The sequence below is a fragment of the Suricata suricatta genome, chromosome 10 (genome assembly GCF_006229205.1).
Source record: "Suricata suricatta isolate VVHF042 chromosome 10, meerkat_22Aug2017_6uvM2_HiC, whole genome shotgun sequence".
NCBI classification, from domain to species: Eukaryota; Metazoa; Chordata; class Mammalia; order Carnivora; family Herpestidae; genus Suricata; species Suricata suricatta.
In genome coordinates this window covers 74603017-74617734 of record NC_043709.1, presented here as the reverse complement: position 1 = coordinate 74617734, position 14718 = coordinate 74603017, and the positions used below count along the sequence as shown (strand labels likewise).

At 37.0% G+C, this 14718-nt stretch overlaps 1 pseudogene; it reads left to right on the top strand.

Moving 5' to 3' along the window:
• Positions 1-470: 470 nt before the first annotated feature.
• LOC115305247 overlaps positions 471-14718 on the top strand; it is a 14937-nt pseudogene continuing 689 nt past the window's right edge.

The following is a 14718-nucleotide window of genomic DNA, read 5'->3' as shown; positions in this document are numbered from 1 at the left end:
GTTCTTCACTTTGGAAGAATACTGCAGAGCTCTAGCAGTACTCTTGTTAATGAGAAAATTATCAATAGGTTAATGTAGGGCATATTTGACCTGTGTGGTTGAGGGGGATTTATCAAAGGTCCCATGTCTGTAGGTTGAAGCCCCAAGGTTGGAAACCATTTTAGTGTCAAGGGTTTTGTACATACCCAGTTTTGTAATTCAAAAGCCACAACTTTGGCAGCTAAGAAGTCAACCTGGAGGAGTTGTTTGTTAAGAACCTATCTAGGAACTGAGGTGGCATCACAGACATAACACATAAAACTATCCTCATGGATTGTTTTATTCAAAACTCAAGAATAGATCACATAGATAGGAAGTAATTAAAAATCCTTGTGTGGTAATGACTTTCTCTTCATGCTCTTTGCCATGAAGGGTACCTTTGTAGGGCCCTCCCACTCTGACTGGGCTTGGCTTTGTTACTTGCTTTGCCAATGGGTGTTGTAGAGGGACCAACTGCCTTTGATTGCCTGGACCTGAGGGATCTTCCTGCATGTGGGAAAGGCCAGGCCAACCAGGACAACCAGTTGGTCATTCTAAGCCTTGGCAAAGTGACCAAGCAGAGGCTGGCAAGGAGCCTTCACTTGGTGCTCTTGCTTTATCTTGAGAAGGATGCTCAGCTTGGACTGCTGGTGATGAGAGACACCTGAAGCAGGACTGTGTTTTCTCAGATATTCCTGAAGAGTCCTGCATCAGCTGATTCTTCCTGGACCATGCACCCATGCAGGAGCTCAGCCAGGTCAGCAGAAATCCATAGACCGGCGAGCTAAATAAATGTCTGTTGTTGAATACCACTGTAGTTGTATGCAACACATTTTTGTGCAATAGATAAATGATACAACTACTTAGATTTATTTAATATATACATTATTTAGGTTTATTGACAAATTAGGGAACAAAGAGCAGAACATCCTGTATCTGTAAGGTCTGACCATAATATGTTTTTGTGTTTAAAATTGTCTTATAATTTAGATATCATTATTGTCATATGCCAAGGTGATTGAATTGACAATTATTTTTCGGGATATGGCTGAAAGGTCAGAGATGTAATTAGCAGAACTCAGTGCACAGAGATTTGGTAATCATTTCTGGTAAAGTCTTGTGCCCATTGCTTCCTAGTTGTTGGTGGTTTGGTATGAATTATTCCTTATTATTCTGGATGAGGAATACTGGTCCCTCTCCTTCTCTACCTTCTCAGCTGCTTCCCTTCATTATTTGAAGTCATGTTTCTATTTTCAGGAAGTGCATCCAGTTCGGTCTGTACTAGGACATCTGTTAGAAGAGTCCATTGCCATTTATTTTCTATGTACCTGCAGCTCATGAAAAACTGAATTTTATAGTTGGAATAAATTACATAAAGAATCATCCTCTCACTGATCTGATGAAGAAGCTGAGATTTTCAGAAGGCAGAGCCCTCAAAGCACTCAGCAAATTAATTGCAGAAATAGGACTGGACCTCGAGAACACTGATTGCTGGTCTAGAGGTGTTTTAATCACCTATGGAACATCTCTTCAGGGACAATGAAGCCTCTTTCTGTCCTCCACTATAGAGGACTTTGGCCTACACTTCCCTGCCCTCAGTAGGAAATTTTGGTGTTGCCAAGCTGAGTGAGGTTAAACCTATTTGCATATGTAAGGACAGATACAAAACAAAAAAGGAAAAACAGACTATTTTACTTTCCCTGGTGCAAAAAGGAATGGCGACTACCTCTGCTCCCTTCCCCCACGTCTTTTCTTTCAGAGCATTTTCTTTAGAAAACTTGTAACTGTGCTTTTGCTGTGTATTTAAACCTTTTTAAAACGTAAATAAGCCTCTTGCCTATATTACAACCCAGGAGTGTCTTCCCCAAGGACTGGGGAGCCATCACTTTGAAAAATAATCATTAAGAAAAATAGTGTCCATATTTTTCAGTTTCTGTGGGAGGGTAAAAGCCTAGCTTCCAAGGATGACTCACTCCGAAACTATGTATATCCTGTCCTAAAGATAAGAGCAGTGATTGTCTCTTCCGGTTAAAGACAATTCACTAACGAGGACAGCCACCCCAATTACAAGTGAATCTAGGAAGTGTGACAAACGGTGCTTTCAAGTTCTCTTACTTGAAGACTAGTTGCCATTCCATTTGAGAACATGTATGCAATGGGTTGAACATGCCTGGCTATATAAAGGGGTGAGATTCTTTCTGTCTTTGCTATCTCTTCGTGGATTGCCTGTGATGTGCGTCACATTCTGGATCAATGCTTTTTCATTAATAAATCCACTTTCTTTTTCTTCTACCTTTGTGGAGAGGTTATCTGAGCTGGTAGAAAATTTTGTTTTTAATTATATTTGCATAACACATGATAAACAGTAGTGAGAGAGAGGGAGGGAATAGAAACAGAGTTTGCTTGGACTAAAAGAAGAGTTTTTAGGTGGCTTTGAAAAGAGAAAATGGCTCAAAAGGCACTAAAGTGGGAGCATGGATGGGAGAGAAAAAAGAGAATTTTTAACAAATATTATTAGTCACACTATGTATGCATTTTTCTTCACAGAGTTCAAACCTAAGAGTAAAGGACTTAGGTTTCAAAATTGAAATTACTGGGGCACCTGGGTGGCTCAGTTGGTTAAGTGTCTGACTCTTGGTTTCAGCTTAGATCATGATCTCATGGTTCATGGGTTTGAGCCCACACTGGTAGCTTGGAGCCTGCCTGGGATTCTCTGTCTCCCTCTCTCTCTGCTCCTCCCCTGCTTGAGCTATCTCTCTAAAATAAATAAATAAACATTAAAAAAAATGGAAATTACTTTGGCATATTTTTTAACCACAATATCACTTTGGGCCTAAACAGAAGAAGCCACAACTTTATAGCAATTCAAATGAAATGAAGATTTATGATTCCGAAATCTTATCTTACCTCAGTTACATTCAGGTAGCACACATGCCTCAATCTTTTTAACATGTCCTAATTAGATATATCTTTCAAAAACACTTGAACAAGCCCATCAATAGAAAAGTGGGCAAAGGATATAAATAGGCAATTTAAAATTTTATTTTGTGACTAAATATATAAAAAATGCTGAAATTCACTAGTAATTAAGGAAATGCAAGCTAAGATAACCATAATAGAGCAATTTTTACTTGGCAAAGATATAAAATGACAATTTCCAGTTTAAATAAAGTTATGGGAATAGAAGAATTTTCAGAACTTAAATTACTATAACTTTTTCAGTAATATGTACATTAAAATGTATTTCCTTTGATTCACAATTTTTTTTCTAAACTTGCATTCATTAGAAATAATCTGACAATATTCTCACATCATTTCTTTTAACATCAAAATCTGAAAACACTATAAGAGCCAAGTAATCAATTTGATGAATTATGGTATATCCATATAAGTAACTACTATTTAACCATTAATATGATTTTTAATGCTCATTGACTTAAAAAATAGTCTTAATATAAAATCAAACCAAAAAAGCAGATCTCATAATAGCATACACTGTATAATTCCATTTTCTTTAAAAGCCTCTCAAAGGACATATATTAAAATATTACATTAATGTATATAGATATACATACATATGCATCTACGTATTTTTTGTGTTACTTGTTTTATTTTGGTAAAAGCTTTATTGAGATATAATTCATATATTTGTATAATTTCAAATGTCTTTTGTTAGATTTAATCAGAAGAATTGTAGGGGAGGCAAAATTTTCTTCTATGCCTCAAGCTTCTTCTGGTTGGCTTAGGAATTAAACTGCCATGAGATAGATTAACAGGAGAAAGTAAAACAAATGTTTAATAATGTGTATATTGCCTATAGAAATGAGAGAGATCCAGAAAAACCCATGTAATGAAGCCTCCAAAAAATCCCAGTAGTATGGAGTTTGGAGAGCTTTCAGGCTGGTGAATGCATCCAAGTACCAGGAGGGTGACGCACCTCAACTCCATGGGGACAGTAGCTCCTGTGCTCAGGACTCTCCCAGACTTCACTCTCTGTGTCTCTTCATCTGGATGTTTATCTGTATTCTTTATCATAACCTCTAATAAACTGGTAAACATAAGTAATTGGTTTCTGAGTTCTGTGAGTTGCTCTAGAAAATTAACTGAATCTGGGGTGGGGGCCATGGGAGCCTCTGATTTATAACCAGTCAATGTCAGAAGCACATGTGACAACCTGGACTTGTAACTGGCATCTGAAGTGTGTGTGTGTGTGTGTGTGTGCGCGTGCACACGTGTGAGTGTGTAGTCTTGTGGGACTGAGTCCTTAACCTATGGGACTTAATGCTATGTCTAAGTAGATAGTGTCAGAATTGAGTTTGAATTGTGGGACACCCAGCTGGTTTTGCAGAGAATTGCAGTTTTCTGGGGAAAACCCCCACACATCTGGTATTCAAAGTGTCATGAGTATGGTAGTCACGTGAGAATAAAGAGACACACAGGAGGAGGAGGACTGGGTTTTCTCTGACTTAGGTGGAAAAATGGGAGTTTTCTCAAGTTAAGTAGGTTGTTATACTCTAATGTTTTGAAATACTGTGGCTTTATCACAGAAGAATTGTGTTTTCATGTGGTGAAGGTCCTGACTAATCATCTAGTCCAAAGGTCTTCTCCACCTCCTCCATTTCCCCCCAAAGTGGTCATTTAGCCTTTTCCTTCGAAACTATGTTGATGAAACAGAATAGAAGTTTGACAAGGTTTTCTTATTGAATGATTAGATTTCGGTGGGTCTTTCATTCATGTTTGTGATGTACACATTTATAGGTCTTTGTTTTACCTTCACTTTGAATTTTGGCTTTGCTCACGAGTCTTGCTGTGGAGCTAACACCTGGTAGCACAAAGGACATTATTAGTAATATAAAAAAGATTAATGCGTCCTACTCCAACCTGTAGGTGAACTGTTCCTTTAATGTGATTGTTCTGTTTTATGCCTGGGCTTTTTCCCACCTTGGTGAATACTGAGACATAATATTGCAATTTAGTCAGTAAAGCACCAGGTGGTACATAATGTCATCACTGAAGATGCTGTTACTATGGTATCCAGAACCCTATTCCAGCTCTATGCTTTCACCATCTTTGTCTGTTTTCATAGAAAGACAGAAGCTGCTGCAAACCAGATTTTTAATATTTTAAGCAGAGCTAGGAGGTTTTGTTCTCTGTCAGGATAGATGTTCTTTTCCATTGTTCTTTTTTGTCAAGCAGTCTCACAGTGCATAATCTGCAGCTTCCTTTGGTGTTAGTAGAATCATTCCCAGATAGAATATTTTAAAATATCACCGTTGTGATCTAAAAGTTGAACCAGAGAAAAAGAATGAACCTCTGGGAAAACATATTAGAGAATGGAAAGTTAACAGCCTTCCTGTGTACTGGGTAGACTAACTGGTAAATGAAATGATCATCCTTGGTTCTCAGAACCTTAAAATATATAGGATTGTTTATTTGGTTCCCCAGACACTGAAAGACAATCTTCTGGATGGCGAATCTTTAAGGAGAAGTTTGGATGCAACAAAGCCTATGATGTTAAGATTCCTGTTAAATAACCCTAATAACCTTTATGTTGATAATGATAAAGTGTGCTATTTGGGTATGACCTTTAAGAAAGAGGAAATGAAATTCTGAATATCAGAATTAGCAATTCTCAAAGTATGTTTTACAAGCTGTTGCTATACAACAAATGATTTCACTGAGAAATATTGGGTTAAACCAAATTAAACAAGTTTACTCACTTCAAGAATTCACAGGAGCCTTAGTATATTAATGTACAGTATGAATTTCTAAGAGCTGGATAATGTATATAGCATTTTATTAAGTTTTTGTTTAAATCTGTCTTTCTGGAGTTAATTTTGTATATATTTTGAGGTAAGAGTTAGGTTTAACTTTTTTTTCCCCTATAAGGATATCTAGTTGTCTTTCTTTTCTTTTTTTAAAGTAAGCTCTAAACCAAAGTGGGGCTTGAACTCATGACCCTTAGATCAGAGGTCGCATGCTATACCTACCGAGCCAGTCAGGTACCCCAATTATGCAGCATTTTTCCTTCTTATTTTACCATAAATTTTTCTGAGGTATTTAAAAACATTTCTTAAATGTTTATTTACTTTTGAGAGAGAGAGAGTATGAGAGAATATGTGTGTTCGAGCAAGTGGGAAGGGGCAGAGAGAGAGAGAGGATCTGAAGTGGACTTCACGCTGACAGCAGAGAGCCGGATGTGGGGCCCAAACTCACAAAACCTTGAGATCATGACCTGAGCAGGAAGTCAGATGCTTATCCGACTGATCCACCCTGGTGCCCTTTTCCAAAGTATTTTAATGTTCTCATATATCCCAAACAAGCTTTGGGAAGACCCGTTCGTAGCTCATCCTTTGAAAAACATTTTGTCTGCTATCTGGGCTACATGGCTAAAGCATTTCTTGTTTACATTAGCAATGTATACATGATCAGATGAAGACAACAACGAATGATACAAGTTGGAATCATTGTCAAGCATGCTGTGGTAGACCACTGAAACATGTAAAACATGCTGTGACAGATCACTGAAAAGACTAACTGATTTAGCTTTGGGTACCAGGAAGTTATCGGAGACTTGGATTTCTCACAATTTGAGTGCAAGTGAGTAAGCTCCACCGTGAAGACACCACCCCCGCATGAATGTGAAAAGTAGATATTGATAGCTGTGTGCATAAGGTTGTATTGGGCTCATGTAGAATAACAGTCTTGCCCTTAATTTGCTCATTGTAAAAGGCAGTTTTATACACATTAAAGGTGAAATAACAATGTAACTCAATGTTGAATTGGTTTAAATGTGTTATATAGACAATAGTCTCTAAAAATTCAGAGCAGAGAAAGATTAGTGAATTAGTTGAAAGTCTTCAATAGTAGGTGAGATTTGGACTAGTTTTAAAGAACAGCCTAAAAGATCAAGAAGTTGAGTTGCACTACAAACTTAGTATTTCTTTCTCCTCTTTCCCTAAATCACTTTCCCCAATTATCTTAGCGATGACTTGAGATATGATACATAGAATTATAGAGTATGCCTAAACACAATCCAGACATTTCTATACTGTTGCTCTCATCTCTTATAATCCAACAAAAATTTGACCTGTCTAAAAAATAGCATCAATTCTCAATCCTGAAAAGAATGAGGGAATGGGCAGAAAAAATAGGATAAGGGAAAAACTTGGATATTTCATTTAAAACAGCTTTTCTGGGGCACCTGAGTGGCTCAGTTGGTTGAGTGTCTGCTCTTGGTTTCAGCTCAGGTCCTGATCTCAGGGTTTGTGGGTTTGAGCCCCACATCAGGCTCTGCATTGATATGTGGAGTCTACTTGGACTCTATTTCTCTCCCTCTCTCTGCCCCTCACACGCTCTCTCTCAAAAATAAATAATTTAAAAACTTTTTTAAAAATCCAGCTTTTGTTGTCTTTTTGAAAGTAATCTATGGTAGCAGGTTTCTGGATCTCAACCACAGCATAAGAAAAATTGGTGGTATTTCAAGCCATATAAACTGATAAAATTATTTATTATTTCTTTATCAGACAACTAATTCATTGTTTATTTTATAAAAAATATAAAATAAAATAAAATAAAAAATTGAAACAAAAATTTTAAAATTAGTAATTAAAAAATTTAGTAATCCTAAATCCAGAGATAACCCACACATAGAAAATTACATATATAATTTAGTTTATATACTTAACATATATACTCCATGTATATGTGGGTGACTAATATATATGAAAGATGTTTATATTTAAAATAGGATTATACTATTCATGCTACCTTTAAACCTGACTGTTTTCAAATAACAATATTTGACTTACAGGTGTTCAGAAAAAAATCATCCCATGACGTGCCACTTTGGTATAAGGATTATTTTAAGCTGAAAACTGTCAGGGCCCAGAAGATGCAGGAAGAAACTTTGACCTTCCCTCTAACTTCCTAAGAGTATCTTGATAGAGGTCCTGCTCCAGAAAGGGAGATAGTACCATAGATAACTATATTCTAATATGCACTAGGAGTGGTAGACAGGGAGGAATTTAGCAAAATCTGTTTGCTAAAATTCTCTCTATATCCTATTGTCTGTGTAAGGCCCAGCAAACATTTGTTTACCATTTACTCCTTTTCGTCTTTCTGGGAATTGCCTTACTTCTCTCTGAAGCCCCAGAGTCCGACTCCCTTCTCCTTAGCATAGGATGACATAAATATCTTATTATGCCTGACTGTCTTTGGACCAGTCCACTTTAATAGATCTTTTTTTTTTAAATCTATGGTTTGTTTCTTCTATAGATTTGATCAAATTTTTACTTTAAAATAAATGATTGGAATGATGGACCCATAACCGAGTTTTTAAAATTAAAATAAGCTGAGACTTCTAAAAAGCATTGTTGCTACTCGTTTTTATTACTGATCAGTATTGACACTACCATATAACCTCCCAGCCGCCAATCAGGGCTCTACGATACACTAGGACTGTCCCAGATTATGATCTACTTATTTCTCAATTGTGTTTTATTGTAAAGGCGGAACGGAACAAAAAGAACCTGAAGTTATGAATTAGATATTTTATTTTCAACCTAGTTTTAAAAAGTAGGGAGGAAATCTTCTCTTGGAAGTCAGCGATTGACACTCTATCTGTCCTCTTTTGGGCACTTAAAATATTCTGATTGCACCTGTGTCTCAGTTACTGGTGTGGAGTCCATTACATGCAGAGAACCTCTGACTGTTTTTGTTTTTGTGTTTAAGTTCCACCTGTTCCAGAGAGAGAGGGAGAGCGTACACCGCACAAATATAAGAGCAGATCTCCACTCTTGGTGCACATTAAAAATAACCGGACACATAAGCCAATACTCTTACCCAGGCTCCTTTTCCTTTAGGAGATTCTGATTTAATTGGCCTGAGGTAGGGCTTGGCCATCAGTATTGTACACGCTTTCCAGGTGATCCTAGTGAATAGCCAGGTTGAGAGCTACACATGTAGAGAAGCTAAATACATGTGTTTCATCTCAAAGGAATAAAAAATTTATTCTTTCCTTGGGCTATTGTAAACATAATTTTGTAAAATATGTCATCAAAATTTTCTTAGTACCTATCAATTCAGTTTGTGCAAAGATGTATGGAGACAATAGAGATAACTTTTAATTTTCCCTCCAAGGTAGGAAAGAGGCAATTTTAGAACAAATAGAATAACATGATACTTTAGTTTACAAATAAGTAGTAAATAGAATGTGCTGTTCAGAATGGCAATGTAGGCAGAAAATAGGAGTTCCACAGGGTGTAGACAAAATGGTGCATGGTAGATTGTTTAGAAGAAGATTAGGACTATTCAGAATGTCTGTTTAGCCCTTGGGTTTGAAATCATGAAAATAATTACATTGCTCCTTCCCAAATATCTTTTTGAACCATAGTTACATACAATAGCAAGCCTAAAGAACAACCTAATTTTATACGGAACCCTATAATACTGCTTATCTTGTGGGGTCTTATCACAGACCTCGAGAGCTGTAAAGGACCTCTGGAATAATCAAACCCAAGCTCCTCTTACACTTTTGATTTTCTGCTGTGGCATTCACAGCAAGAGGTCTAGATCTTAGCTTAAACACTTGTAGTGACAAGGAGATCATTAGCTCACATTTAAGTTTGAACATCTCTGGGTGTTAGAAAATTCTTTCTTGTACTTTGTAAAAATGTAATGTTCTGTAACTGCCATCTCTTTATTCTGCTATTTGAAGAAAAAAGCAGTTATAGAGGTAATTGTTCTAAGTAAATGAATAAATTAGTGATTCTTCTCTGTGTAAATAAAAAGTATAGACAATAAAATTTATAATGCATTTTTAATAAAACACTGTAAGCTTTCTGAGATTTTTGCCTGTATGTAAAATGAGGTATTCCTTTTCTTAAGACTTTTTTAAAAAAGTTTATTTATTTGAAGAGAGAGAGAAAGAGCATGAGCAACGTAGGGGCAGAGAGAGAGATCCCAAGCAGGCTGCGTGTTGTCAGCATGGAGCCTGACATGGGGCTCAATCTCACAAACTGTGAGATCGGGTCCTGAGCTGAAATCAAGAGTCAGATGCTTAACTGACTGAGCCAGCCAGCCACCCTAGTTTTTCAAACACTAAGAGTATAAGTCTATTTAGTAAATGATGAGCATCTCCTAAGTACAGAAACAGATGGAGAATTGTGAAGCAAATGACTACAGGTAAGTTAGTTTTTAGTTGTTTGAACAATTTTCAAACTAGAGTAAGCTTTCTCAATAAGAGAACTAATGTTTATTCTTGAATTTGTCATGACTAATATATTTATCAATGTTTTAGACAAAAATACAAAGGTCGTGTTTATTAAATTACAGAGGTAAATCTGGGGATAGGAGGAAATAGTTATTGCAGCGCTGTGGGGGAACTTCATTGGAGTCTGAGATTTAGAGAAAAATATGTGCCTCCATATACACTCGTCAAAATATCCACCCATTCTATGGGCCAACTGGAAAAGGAAATGGAAACCCTATGTATATGTGTGTGTGTGTATATATATATATATAAAGCTCTAATTTGTTTAGTCTGTTTGCATATCATTGTCAGCCCTTAGAACCTACTGTGGTAGGGATGGGGTGGACTGGAGGTGGAGGCTTGATGGCTAGCCTGGCCTGTGAACCACAAGTTGCTTGGAAATAACTGTTCCCATTGCATAATAATACAGGGTCATAAAACAACAACAAAAAAAGAGAATAATCTGATTTAAAATTTTGATATTTTGTTTATCATGTATTTTTTTCCATGTATATTGTTTTTCTTAATGTTATATGAAAATATTATTTGTTAGGGGCACCTGGGTGGCTCAGTTGGTTAAGCATCTGATTCTTAATTTCAGCTCAGGTCAAGATCTCATGGTTCATGAGTTCAAGACCCGCACTGGGTTCTGTACTGACAGCAATGTAGCCTGCTTGGGATTCTCTCTGTCTCCATCTCTCTGCCTCTCACCTGTGTGCATGCACACGCTCTCTTCTCTCAAAATTTTAAAAACTTAGAAACATTATTTATCATCTTAAAGAAATGTCTGTACTCTCATTTTCATTGCAGCATTATTCACAATAACCCAGTCATGAATGGATGGATCAAGAAAATGTGAGCGTATTATTCAGCCATGAGAAAGAAGAAAATCTTGCCATTTGTAGCAAGATGTATGAAGCTAAAGGGTATTATACTAAGTGAAAGAACTCAGAGAAAGGCAAATAGTGGATGGTATCACACATATGGAATCTAAAAAAAACAAACATTGAACTCATAGAAACAGTAGGGTGGTGTTGTCAGGGCTAGGAGGGGGGGACAGGAGGAGAGGATGATAAAAGTATGCAAACTTTCATTTATAAGATGAATAAGGTCTGGGGATCTAATGTATAACATGGTGACTATAGTTGATTATATTATATTGTATAATTGAATTTGCTAAGAGAGTAGAACTTAAGCATTCCTACCAAAAAAAAGGTATGTGTTAATTAACTCTATTGTGGGGATCCTTTCACAGTGCATACATAGACAAAATCATCACATTATATACTTTAAATAGATTACAATTTTGTTAATTATACCTCAAAAAAAGCTGGAAAAAATTGTCTCAATTTCTGAGAGCTTTAGTGCCCCTTACATTTTGTCCTTGAGCTGAATGCCTTACTTGCCTTACCCTAATCTTGGCCCTGGGCTATTGAATAATGATTCGTTAAAAAATTAATAAAATAGAACAAATGAAAGTAAACTTGCAAGATGATAAAATAAGTAGGAAATTCAGAAAATCAGCTTTGTACATTCAGGTTGGGGATTCATGGGTTAGCATCGGTTCATATGAAAATGAGGTAAGAGACTTAGTTGACCGCAGGATCACAGTGTGCTACCAGTGTCACATAGTCATTCAAACACAAATGCAACTCAAATTGCAAAGAATAAGAAATCATAATGGCAGCTTTAGTCTGCAAGGGTCAGACCACCGGAGAACTGCTAGCTTCTGTGTGTGAGGATTGACTACAATGAAATAGAGCATACTCAGGGGACTAAGATGATGAGGGAATCTGGAAATTATGTCCTGTGAAGAATACCTAAAGGAAAAGGGAAAAATTAGTTTTGGGAAGAGAAGATGAAAAGTGTTGGGAATGAGACAGTTCTTTGCAAATACAGTGGTTCTCAACCCTGCCTGCACATTAGAATCACATGGGGAACTTCTGAAACTTCAGATCCCCGGTTCACCCCCTGACAAGATGAATCAGAATTTTGCTAATGGAATCTGGGCATTAGTTTAAGCTTCCCAGAGGTCTCCAGGGTGCACCCAAGTATGAGGATCACTAACTGAAAGGACTGACCAGTGGTAGAAAGGATTAGCCTTATTTTGTCATGTGTCATGGAATAGAGCTAGGTTCTAAATGTGGAAACTTTGAAGAGAGTTACTTTGGCTTAACATTTGAACTTGGATTTTCTAAAAATACTTTGAGAGGAGAGACCTCCAACATGGGTCTATTTCAAATAGAGGTTGGAGATTGTGGGGGAAACTTCTGCTCTGGCTGGGAAAGGTCCTTGGATAATTTCTAATATTCTCTCCATTTTTATAATTCTATTATCATATGCCAGAAATTATTTAGCAATCCACTGAACATCCTTTTGCTTACTTTGATCTTGGAGTCAGAGGTTCATTTACTGACTGACCTACCCATTTCTGCTCTCCGACTCAGTTAAAATGGATTAAAGCTAGAATAATTGCATTTGCAATGAGAGCTATTAGTCTGAACAGATTATTGTCATGATAATCTAATTGCATAGGTGCAAATGACTTTGCAGAAATGAGTATTTTCGAGAATATTTCTAATCATTTTTTTTTCGTGGTACAGAGCATAAAATACAGCATCTTAAATGAAACTTAAGCATTGGGTTTTTGGTTTCATTATATTATTATTTTTAATATTTATTTTTGAGAGACAGAGTGTGAGCAGGGGAGGGGCAGACAGTGGGGGACAGAGGCTCCAAAGCGGGCTCTGTGTTGGCAGCAGAGAGCCTGTGCTGACGGCAGAGAAGCTGTGCTGATGGTAGAGAGCGGGGCTCGAACTCAGAACCGAAAGATCATGACCTGAGCCAAAGTTAGATGCTCAACTGACTGAGCCACTGAGGAGCTCCTTAACTTTCATTGTGTTCTTATTAACATGGAAGGGGGAAATTGCAATTTTGCCTCCTAGAGAGTTGCAGGTAGGAAACAGGGCTGTCAGACAGAATTCTCCCAGGTTGGTTTAAAACAAGCACACTTAAAAAAAATAAATGAAAGAAAGCACACTTCATTTTTCATTCAGTTCAGTGACAAAGGATACACATGTACATCAGGTACTGAAATGAACCGGAACCAGAAGTACTAAATAGTTAAGTAATGCTGATCAATGAGATTAAGCCCCTTCCAAAATTAGTATTTTTCTTTATCTATAGTTATTTCCAAGTACTCTCTCCTGATAGTGTACTATTTATTATACCTGAATATTTAAAACCATTTGCATTTTACATATAGTAATTAAAATATTTCATAAATCCTGCAAAATTCACTTAGAAAGGTAAAAATAATTCATATTGAATGATGTGGAACCTTAATTACTACCACACACTATAATTCACCTAAAGAAAATATTATGAAGCTCTAGTCTTGTGACTTGTCATCATTGAGGTTTCTGCTAGTATTACTCTCTGTGCAGAGTTACAAAATGGCATAAAAGAGCATGAAGTGCTGATTGTAAATTCATTATCACTACTTCAAAAATCATTCATTCATTCAAAAAATATATACTGTGTGCCTACTCTGTGTTAGGCACTGTATTCCATAACTGGCCGGTATTATGAACAAGAATAGACAAAGTTTCCCCTGGGTTAGATGATTAAAAAAATAAACACACAAGGACTTAGAGTCCCCGTATTCTATTACCTTCTATCCCATTACCCTATATTACATTGATAGTGTCTACCAATGCCTGAAATTATATTAGACAGGTAAAAGATCTTTTTGAGGAGATCACATTTCAGTGAAGACCTGAATTAGGTGAGCTCAGGGAAAAAAATAAAAAGACTTGAGAGAAAGAGTGTGGTAGCCAGTCTCCAAGATACACTCAACGGTCCTTGCCTCGTGGTATTCAGGCCTGTGTACAATCCTTCTCACATGTACCAGGATTGGTCTGTGTGATCAGATTCTACAGTGGAAGGAATGGTGTGCAAATTCTGTTAGAACATCAAAGGCCTTTCCATTTCCACCTTGATCTCCTAGAACATTTACAGGGAATACCAACTGCCATATGACAAGGATGCTTAAGGAACTATATGGAGAAAGGCAACATGGTAAGGAATTAAGGTCTCCTGCCAACACCCAGTGCCAGCTTGCCAGCCATGAGAAGGAGCTGTATTTATTGGATGTGGACCCTCAAGCCTCCAGTCAAGCTTCATATGACGGCCCAAGTGACATCTTACAGCAATCTCAAAAGAGACGTGGAGCCAGAGCACCCATCTAAGCCCCACCTGAGATTCTGATCCCCAGAAACTGTGGAATGATAAATGCTTACTGTTTTAAGTCATGAAGTTTTAAGGTGTTTTATTATGCAGAAATACATAACTAGTACAAAAGGAAATAACAAGTACAAAATCTTTGGAGCAGGAACAAGCTAGGCATGTTTGCCAGTGTGATTGGACATTAGTGGTGAGGGGGAAAG